The 9577-nt window shown below is 54.4% G+C and overlaps 1 pseudogene; it reads left to right on the forward strand.

The window, feature by feature from the left end:
* The first annotated feature begins 410 nt into the window (after positions 1–410).
* Positions 411–8512, forward strand: LOC106844538 (nitric oxide synthase, inducible-like; annotated as a pseudogene).
* The last annotated feature ends 1065 nt before the right edge of the window (positions 8513–9577 follow it).

Genomic DNA, 9577 nt, shown 5'->3' on the forward strand with positions numbered 1-9577 from the left:
CCTTCTATCTCTCTCTCTCTCTCTTTTTTTTTTCGTGCTGAGGAAGATTCACCCTGAACTAACATTGTCAATCTTCCTTTTTGTGTATGTAAGTTGCCACTATAACGTGGCCACTGACAGATGAGTGATGTGGGTCTGTGCGCAGGAACCGAATCCAGGCTGCCAAAGCAGAATGTGCCAGACTTAACCACTAGGCTCCAAGGGCTGACTCTGCCTACTGATTTCTGAGACAATCAGGAAGCTTAAATTGGAGGCAAGACAAAGGGACTCCCATCAGGACCTCAAACTTCCCCAGTTAATCTCTAACTGAACCCACCTTCACTCAGGCCTGGACTTTATTTGGATGAGAGAAAGACCAGAGCAAGTCAGGCTTTGAAAGGACAGGAGAGAAGTGGCCGCTGGCATTGACAATGACGCATCAGTAGGGCCAGTCTGACTGGTAACCCCTGTGGCCGCCAGTGCCTTGTGTCTGGTCTCCACTAACCATGGGCCAGCTTTCCAGCCTGGGAGCTCGGCACCTGCTTCACTTCCTGTCCTTCGTCACTTAACTCTTTCCGCAAAAGGGCAGGGCCAGAGAAGCCCAAACACTTGGCTCTTCGTTCAGGACTTTCAGGGAAGTTTTGGCAGGAAAGGACCTTTGCCTGCCAGGACAGGCAGGTTCTGTGGACTCTGTGGGTTTTATCTGCGCTGTCCTCCCCCATTCATTAGGAAAACTGGGCTTGATTCTAATGACTGGATTTGTGCTGGGGACAAGGAAAGCTTTGTCCCGATGCTCACGTGTTTTCCAGTGGGATGCTCTCTTTAGGCAGAGTCTGTGGTCAAGCCCTGTGGGGCTCAGAGGGCTTCACAGGGAGGCGTGGGGCCCACCCTCTCACCACGGAGAAGCCACAGGCCTGGTTAGCATTGGGGCCCTCTTGAGCACCCCAGTCTCAGGGGATGCTAATGATTTATGCTCATGGAACCAGGCAGGAAAACTAAAAGGGTGAATTTCCGGCGGAAGCTGGTCTACCCATCAGGGAGCTCTGGAGGAATCCTGTTTGCATCACCAGAGGCTTCTTTTCCCTTCTCCAGCCACAACACCCTCCTGGGGGAACTCTCCAGCGAGGCCAGCCAAGGTCTGAGCTACCTGCCAGGGGAGCATCTGGGGGTTTTCCCAGGCAACCAGTCAGCTCTGGTCCAAGGCATCTTGGAGGCAGTGCTGGATGGCCCTGAACCCCACCAGCCAGTGTGACTGGAGACCCTCGAGAGTGGTAAGCCCCTGCATGGGAGCCTCGGCTGAGGCTGCCCCAGCATCCTACAGCCAACCCTCCAAACTGGCAGGCAGGCTGGGCCCAGGCCTGTGCCGCAGGCAGCTAATGCTGTCCTTCCTGCTGAGTGGGTGGGCCACCCCAGCCTGCACTAAAGCAGCTTTGCCAACAGTCCTCACCCGGCTGCAGGCCAGCAAGAAGAGATGCTTCTTTGGGACCATCGGCCCAACCCCAGAGGCAGGAAAGTCTTTTTCCATTCATCCTTTTGCTCACTAGCTTCTTTGTTGTCTACTGACTGATTCCATTTATTTTTCCTTCAAAATTTTAACTGGTCACATCTATATACCAGGCAGGCCCTGAGGAACAAAAAGGAATGAGACTCAGTGTCTGCCCTCAGAAAGCTCACTACCTAGTACAGGAGGTGGAAATGCAAGAATATTCATAATAACTATTATTATAGTAAAACCAGGAGCAGCTAGCATTTGTTGGGTAATGACTATATGCTAGACTTTTACATGCATTGTCTATTTTTTTTAATTTTTATTTTTGATGAGGAAGATTGTCGGTGAGCTAACATCTGTGCCTATCTTACTCCACTCCATATGTGGGAAGCCACCACAGCATAGCTTGATGAGCAGTGTGTAAGTCCACACCCAGGATCTGAACCCGTGAATCCTGGGCCACTGAAGTGGAGCACGTGAACCCAATTGCTATGCCCCTGGGACGGCCCCTGCATTGTGTCCTTAGTCCCCACAATAGACCTGTGTGTGTGCAGCTTGCTTGGTGACATTATAGAGAAATGTGGAAACCGTGTAAAGAAGATGAGCTCTGAAGGCTCAAGTCCCCGACCCATCACTTACTAGCTGTGACCTTGGGCACAGGAGTCAACCTCTCAGGATTTCTTCCCTTGTCTCTAAAACAGAGGTAACAGAGCCTTGCTTGTGGGCCTGTTGTGAAAAACAAATGAGTAGATACAAGTGTGACCGTCATGGTTCCTGGTGCCAAATAACTGCAGGAGTGGAGGAATGTCCATGTCCCACAGGCTAATGCACATGTGTCCAGAGGGTCAGAGAAGGGGCCTAACACACCCTGAGGGTTTCCTCGGATCCCAGAGTTTATAACCTCCGTGCATTTTCACAGCATCTAATTTCATTCTGCTTCTCCATCGAGGGTCTCATTTGCCCCCACCTTCTCCGGCAATGGGCAGGGGCAGGTCACAGGGGACAGGAGAGTGTGGCTCCTCCTGGCCATCCTGCCCAGGAGCAGATGCTGTCCTAGGGAGAGTCCAGAGCACCCCCTTCCTGTGCCGAGGGGAGGCTCTCAGTCCATGTGGGGAGCACAGCACGGGAGTGACAGGTCCCAGGAGAGGAGAACTAATGGAATCCACAATCATGGGCCTCCCAGCCCAGAGAAATAGATCCCTGGCCTTGGCGTCCTCAGTCATGACACCTCCAAAGACTGTGTCCCCCTAAAGAGAGTGGCCACAATAGGAAAGTGGGGGTCAGAGAAGCAAAGTCTGGCATTGATCCCCACTGTCCAGGAGAAAGTGAGAAAGCCTGAAACTCAGGGACAAGGGGACAGGGAGTCCTCATGACTGTAGGGAGACAAATGTGGCTCATCAGGTCTTGTTTATAGATGAAATAACATAATACTGATATCTTTACCTACTATTTGTTTAGCAGCTGTGTACAAGACACTGTACCATTACACACGCACTATTTCAGTCAATGCTCATACAACCCAGAGAGACAGGTTTCGTGATCACGTCCATTTCACAGAGATGGAACCAGAGCTCAGAGAGTTCAGTGACCAGCTAGTAAGTGAGGAGCCAGAGTCTGAAGCCATGTCTCCTGGCACCAGGGTCCACACTGTGACCACCCTGCACACTGCCTGTGGGGACACCTTGAGACTTGCCACCTCACTTTGGGCTGATTTGCTACTCACCCAGCACCTCTGGGTGTGGCACCCCAGGGGACTGCAGTCATGGGCTCTTCTCTGAATGAACACCTGGCCTCTGGGGCGCACATCAGTCTTTTTTGGATTTAGTCACCGTGAGTCTGTAGTTCACCAGCTAGAGTTCAGATGTGCTACAGATCTGGGCCAGAGAGGGACTGGACTCTGGCGCATAGTTAGTTTTACAGGATCGTGTCAATTTGCACGCTCTTTGGAGGGCTGTTGATCACCCTTCCCTCGCAGCCCTATCTCTGGGCACCTCCTTCCTGAACATGAGTTGGGCACATGAGCCAGAACTTCAGTGTCATCTCTCCCCTTGCAGCTGGAAGGTGGAGGGTGTCTGCCCCAGAGGCCCCAGTGGGGCTTTAATTTCCATCCTGATTTCTTCCTTCTCTATCCAGGCAGCTACTGGGTCAAGGACAAGTGGCCACCCTCCTGTTCCCTCAGCCAGGCCCTCACCTACTTCCTGGATATCGCACGCCCGCAACCCAACAGCTTCTCTGAAAGCTGGCCCAGATGGCCACGAAAGAAGTTAAGAGGCAGAGGCTGGAGACCCTGTGCCGTGTGAAGGTGGGGGCTGGTGGGTGAGGCAGAGACAGCGTCTCAAAGTTGGGGGAGCCGGAGCTCACAGCTGGTTTTTAATATCCAAGAGGGATCCACCCCAGCTTCCCAAAGTGAAATTTGTCACTGCTAGTTAGACATCCGCTGTTCTCTCCTGTCCTATCTTTAGGATACAGTTGTATTGAGTGAACTGAATTTTTCTGAGTGTCTGTGGAATGATTTCTAGCTCAAGAATCAGCCAGAAAAGGGGCCAGTATGTTTTGTCTGCCTTTGTATTTCCTAAACATGGAACAAACCTGGAACTTAGAAAATGTTAGAGGTCCATGGTGTGGATGAATGGATAAATGGACATAGTGAAGGATGGGTTGTTATTAATAAATTAATGGGAGGGAGAATGCATTGACTCACCTGACACTTTCTAGGCCTAAGTCTTTGCGAAAGGCGCTGGATGTCATTACTACCATCATCATTATCGCTAGTTATCTTGATTCCAGCCACCACCACTGCCATTATCCTATGGCTACATTGTACTAAAGTGGCACACATTGCTCACTTAATTCTCACAGCATCACTGTGAGGTAAGTTGTACTATCCTCATCTCACAAAGGTTAAGTAATTCAGACAAGATCCCAGAGCTAATAAGACCATCCAGTTCAAAATCTGAACCCAGGTCTACATGATTAGAAAGCCCTGCGCCCAATTAGATTAAAATAAAGATCTGACTCGTGCACACAAGCTGCTGGCAGTGAAGTTCCAAGCACACAAGGTGGATAAATGCTGCTCGCGGACCGGAGTTCCCCCAGGACAGGAACTATTTCCACTCTAGCTTGGTCATCTCAGCACCCTGGACAGTGCCTAGAACTTTAAAATGTTTGTGGAGGGAGGGAATGAATAAATGAATGAATGAATACTGGATTGTGACAGCCTCTTCCCTTGGTGTGGGGCAGACACCCTGAGTGACTCACATTGCTCTTGGGTTTCAGCCCTTGGAGTACAACAAGTGGAAGTTCACCAACAGCCCCACATTCCTGGAGGTTCTGGAAGAGTTCCCGTCCCCGCGGGTGTCTGTTGGCTTCCTGCTCTCCCATCTGCCTATTCTGAAACCCCGGTGCTACTCCATCAGCTCCTCCAGGGACTGCACACCCACAGAGGTCCACCTCACCATGGCCACAGTCATGTACCGCACCAGAGGTAAGACTGGGGCAGAGGCTCTGGGGTCGTCCAACTCTGCTATTTACGGGCAGCTCTTCAACATCTCCAAGCTTCGTTTTCCTCATCAGTTAAAAACCCACCCTCCAGAGTTGTTAGCAGCAAGTGGAGGTGTGTTGGAGAGATTACTGTGCCCTGGGCACTGAGCCAAACCCTTTGTATGTGTGTTATCGGTTACCATGTGAGATGGGGACTGTGTGTATTTTACTGGTGAGGAAACTGAGGCACAAAGATATTAAGCTACTTGCTCAAAGTCACACTGTTAGCAAGTAATAACTGAGATTCAGACCCAAGTACCTGTCTCCTGAGTCCAAGTTCTTAACCGCCCCTACTCCACTCTGTCCTGCTACTGTGGGGATGATTTAGTGGGATCAGATGTGGACAGCACCCAGTCCTTAGTGGGAGCCCAATGAGTCTTCATTTTCCTGAGAGTCCAGCTGAATACAGGGTGATCCTGTCTGGATTGTTCACTCCTTCCCTTACTCACTCAGCCGTAATTTATTTCATCTGTCTCTATGCTTGGAACCATGGTGGGCGTGGAAATACCACACATGTAGCCCCTGCTTCATGGAGCTTCCCGTCTAGATGGGGCAATGAAGAGAGAGCATTGAAATTGACAACTCTTGTTATGTGGGTGGTAGGACAAGGAGTGCAGGGACTGTGAGGGCAGAGGATGGGGGGTGGGCTCATATAGGCTGGAAGGTCCAAACCTTGTCTAGTAGGGTTGACTCCTCTGCTGAACGAACCATGCCCCTACCCTGGCCTCCACAACTGAGCGTTGCCTGGGTTGGAAAGCTGGGAGCTGGCCCACACCTCAGAGTCCTCAGTTCTCTGAGAGGCTTAGTCACACAGTTTCTAAAAACTGGGCAGAGGCTCTATTTGCTCTGCCAGAGACCATCCACCCAGGCCAAGTCTCCATCCTCAGGTGAAGAGAGGACAGGCAGGCTCGTCCTGTGAGAACAAGATTCCACCCAGAGGAAAACCAAAAGGACTTCTCAAGTGGGTTGGAGGGCCCCTCCAATGCTGGGTCATTGGGAAGGGAATGTAACCCAGAGAAAGATAGGGTTTCCACAAGCCCAGGAGGGGCCGCTGGGGGAGATAGAGAGATGTCAGAGCAGACTGGAATGCTCAGGAGGTTGTCCATCATCCAGGGTTCCTACCAGCAAGGGCTACTCTCGTGGAGACGCTCTGGGGCAGTGACTGTGGCCACCCTGTGGGGCTACTTCATGCTACTGTCATCGGACCTGAGTGGTGGGCTGGCGGGTCCCTGAAGAAGCTCTTGGAGGGAGCACTGGAGTAGGAGTCGGGGAAGCTGAGCTGTGACCTGACTCCACTGCTGCCTGAGTGACCTTGTACAAATCACTGTCCCTCTCTGAGACCCAGTTTCTGCAGTGGCAATGGAGAGGTTTGCACACTCTCTAGTCCCTTCCAGGTTTCACCAGCTCTGGGTGTATAGAGGGTGAATCTGAGAACCAGGAGAAAAACAGCCCCTCCTTAAAGCCGGCAGAGCTCCTGAGTGGGCTGTTGGAGGAGGCGCTTCAGTGAGGGAGGAGCTGCTGGGACAGGTGCCGCACAGGCGCTAGGGGGCGATGTTGTCAGGTCTGAACTGTCCTTGCATAAGGCCAGGGTCTCCTGCACCACGGTGTCTGCAGCACATGGCTCAGCAGCCTGCAGCTCCAAGACCCGGGGCCCTGCTTTGTGTAAAGGTAAACCCCCCTCCATTCTGTCCATTGTGGGAGCACTGGGCCATGGGATTTCTGGGTTGAAAGGGAGGGATCTGGGGTTTAGGTGCCACTCTGGTCCCCTTGGCACATGAAGAAGGCACTGGGCTCGCACTGGGCCTCTCCATTCTACCCCCTGCTACAGAGGATGGCCAAGTCTCTAGCAGGGACAGAGATGCCAATAGTTGGGGCCCAGGGAACAGGGAGGCCCAACCCTTTTCTCAAAAAGCTCCCAGGGAGAGGTGATCGTGTCCCTGGACCAGAGACTGAAGCAGCCTGCAGGACTTGGGAAATCATATTTGAGCTCATTGTCTCCATCCCCCCAAAACTACAACCCGCAACCACAGCCTCAGGTCCTCAGTCTTTGTCCCACGTGTGCATCGGGCCAGGTGTCTGTGGAGGGGGCCTCTTTCCTTCTGTCCCCTTCAGTGCCAGTGGCTTCCAGCTCCCCGAGGACCCCTCCCATCCTTGGATCCTCACTGGGGCTCGCATGGGCATTGCCCCCTCCACAGTGATCTGAATTTCCTGGGCCTCAGTTTCCTCATCTGTGAAGTGGGGACAATACAAGATCAGATGCTTGTGGGGATGAAACGAGATTTCAAGTTGGGCACCAAGCTCCTCAGGCCTTGGGCTGGAGCCCGCCCTCTGGTGGCCAGCCTGGTAACTGTATCCCGCTGGGTCTTGCAGGGCTCCAAGGTGACTGCATGACGCTGGTGTTCAGGTGCTGCCACCCAGATGAGGACCACCTCTATCAGGAGCAGATGCTGGAGATGGCCTGGAAGCGGGTGCTGCATGAGGTGCACATGGCCTGTCCTCGCCTGCCTGGCCAGCCCAAGGTAAAGACAGCCACTGCCCAGGCAGTGGGGGAGCCTTCCACGCTCAGACCATGAGGTTGTCCTGGCTCCCCACACGCCCCTCACCCCTCTGAGCCTTCGTCGCCTCAGCTCTAAAAGGGAGGCGGGTAGATATTACATTCACTCTTCCAGGAGAAGAGACAGGCCCCAACACGTTCAGGACTGAGTCAGGGGCACATGGTGGGTTCATCCCAGTGCCCAGCCCCGTGAAGGTCCTCCTCCCGCGATACATGACTGCGGGGGGAGAACTGGTCCAGGCCGGCTTCACGCTCAAGCACAGCAAGGCTGTGGGGCCACCACTGCTCCCACCACGGCCGATGGGCTCTGCTGCCCCAGGGGGCACTTTGCCCCGTGAGCCTGGGGAGTTGGGACAGACTCTTGGCTCAGCCCTTGTGCACTTGTCCCATCAGAGCTCCTCCCAGACCCAGTGCTCCGGCCCATTGCTGGGGTCACTGGCATCTTGTGTGGAACAAGAGCAGGGAGTCTCCGATGGACTCCTGGGCTTCCATGTGACTGGGCAGCCCAGGGCTCTGTGCCCTGCTCTGAATGACAGTGGGCATCCCAGGGACAGTCTGCTCCAAGGGGCCCCCTTCTGTGGGGAGTGGGCACCCGGGCCTCACTGGGCAGGGGAAGTGGCTCGAGTGATGCTTCTTTGAAACCTGGAGAATTCTGAGTCAATCCGGGAGCCCCACTGGGCGGTCAGCTCCTTGTGGCCAATGTCCATCTCTGCAGCCCCAGCCCAGGCCTGGCCGGGCAGGGTGTCAGTGCACCTCCGCATCCCAAGCCCAGTCTCTGTGCAAGGTCCTGGCTGGGAGAGTGCTCACTCTGCTCCTGAGAGTGCAGCCCATTGTGCCCCTGCCCACCTCCCCATGGCCAGCAGGCCCAACAGCAAGCTTCATCCCCAGTGGCAGGGGCCTGGACCCACCATCTCCTCTGGTTTCAGGTCTACATTGAAGACATCCTGTAGTATGTCGGGCTGCGTGTCAAGGACTCGGCAGAGAGTGAAGGACACACGTCTTCCCTGGGGAAGGCTTCTCAGCGGCTGAGCCAGGTTTCCTTCTCCAGTGAGAATGAGGAAGGAACTCAGCCGGGCGCTCAGTGGGGTCTGGACAAATCTGTCCCCAGCTTGGCTTTGGCCTCTATGTCCTTGGCTCCATGCCCACTTCTCCCCTCCCCACTCCTTCTCAGATGGAGGGTTGGGGGGAGGGGCATGCCAGCCTTCAGTGTCCCAGCAGTGCATCAGGGACGGTGCCAAGAATGTGGTCACCTAGCTTGGTGCCTGCCACCCTCAAACGTGCACACGAACCCCCTGGGCTCTCGTCACAGTGCAGACTCTGACCCAGCAGATCTGCCCTGGGCCCGAGCTGCTGCGTTTCTAACAAGCTCCCAGGTGCTGCTGCTGCTGGGCTGAGGACTACGCTTTGAGCCCCACCCTGGTTCCCGAGGCACTAGACTCTTGATGGAGCTGGCAGGACATGTTGACATCATGTGGACACAGAGCGGGGCCCCCTGTCCTGGCCCCCTGGCTGGCAGAAGCCCATGCACAGAGCCACTTTCCCCACCACACTCCAACCATGAAGGCCGGGGGACCCACAGTGAAACCCCACAAACAGGTCTTTCTTCTGAGTCAGCTTCACCTGCCACCTCCTCCCACTGGGACACAGGGTTCTGATGGGCTGGCCCTGCCATCTGGCCTCTGGGCCCTGACTCGGCCCCCTCAGGCTCTTGCCCAGCCCTTGGCCCATCTCGGGAGCCTGGGTCTGTTTCCTGGGTTCACCTCTGTTCCCCAGCTTCCTGTGTCAGACATTCCTGCCCAAAAGCCTGAGCCAGGCCTGCTTTCTCCCACAACCTCGTGGCATTGGTGGGGACCCACTGGGAGCAGGTGGGGACTTCAGGACTGCCCCCTCACACCCCTGATCAAAATGAGCCCACGCTATCTCTTCTCACTCCCCTCAGCCAGAACTTCCCCAATTCCAGAGACTTGAAACTGTCTCCAAACACATTAATAAACCACAATCATCTCAGATGCGTG

Source organism: Equus asinus, chromosome 13 (assembly GCF_041296235.1).
Source record: "Equus asinus isolate D_3611 breed Donkey chromosome 13, EquAss-T2T_v2, whole genome shotgun sequence".
Taxonomy (NCBI): domain Eukaryota; kingdom Metazoa; phylum Chordata; class Mammalia; order Perissodactyla; family Equidae; genus Equus; species Equus asinus.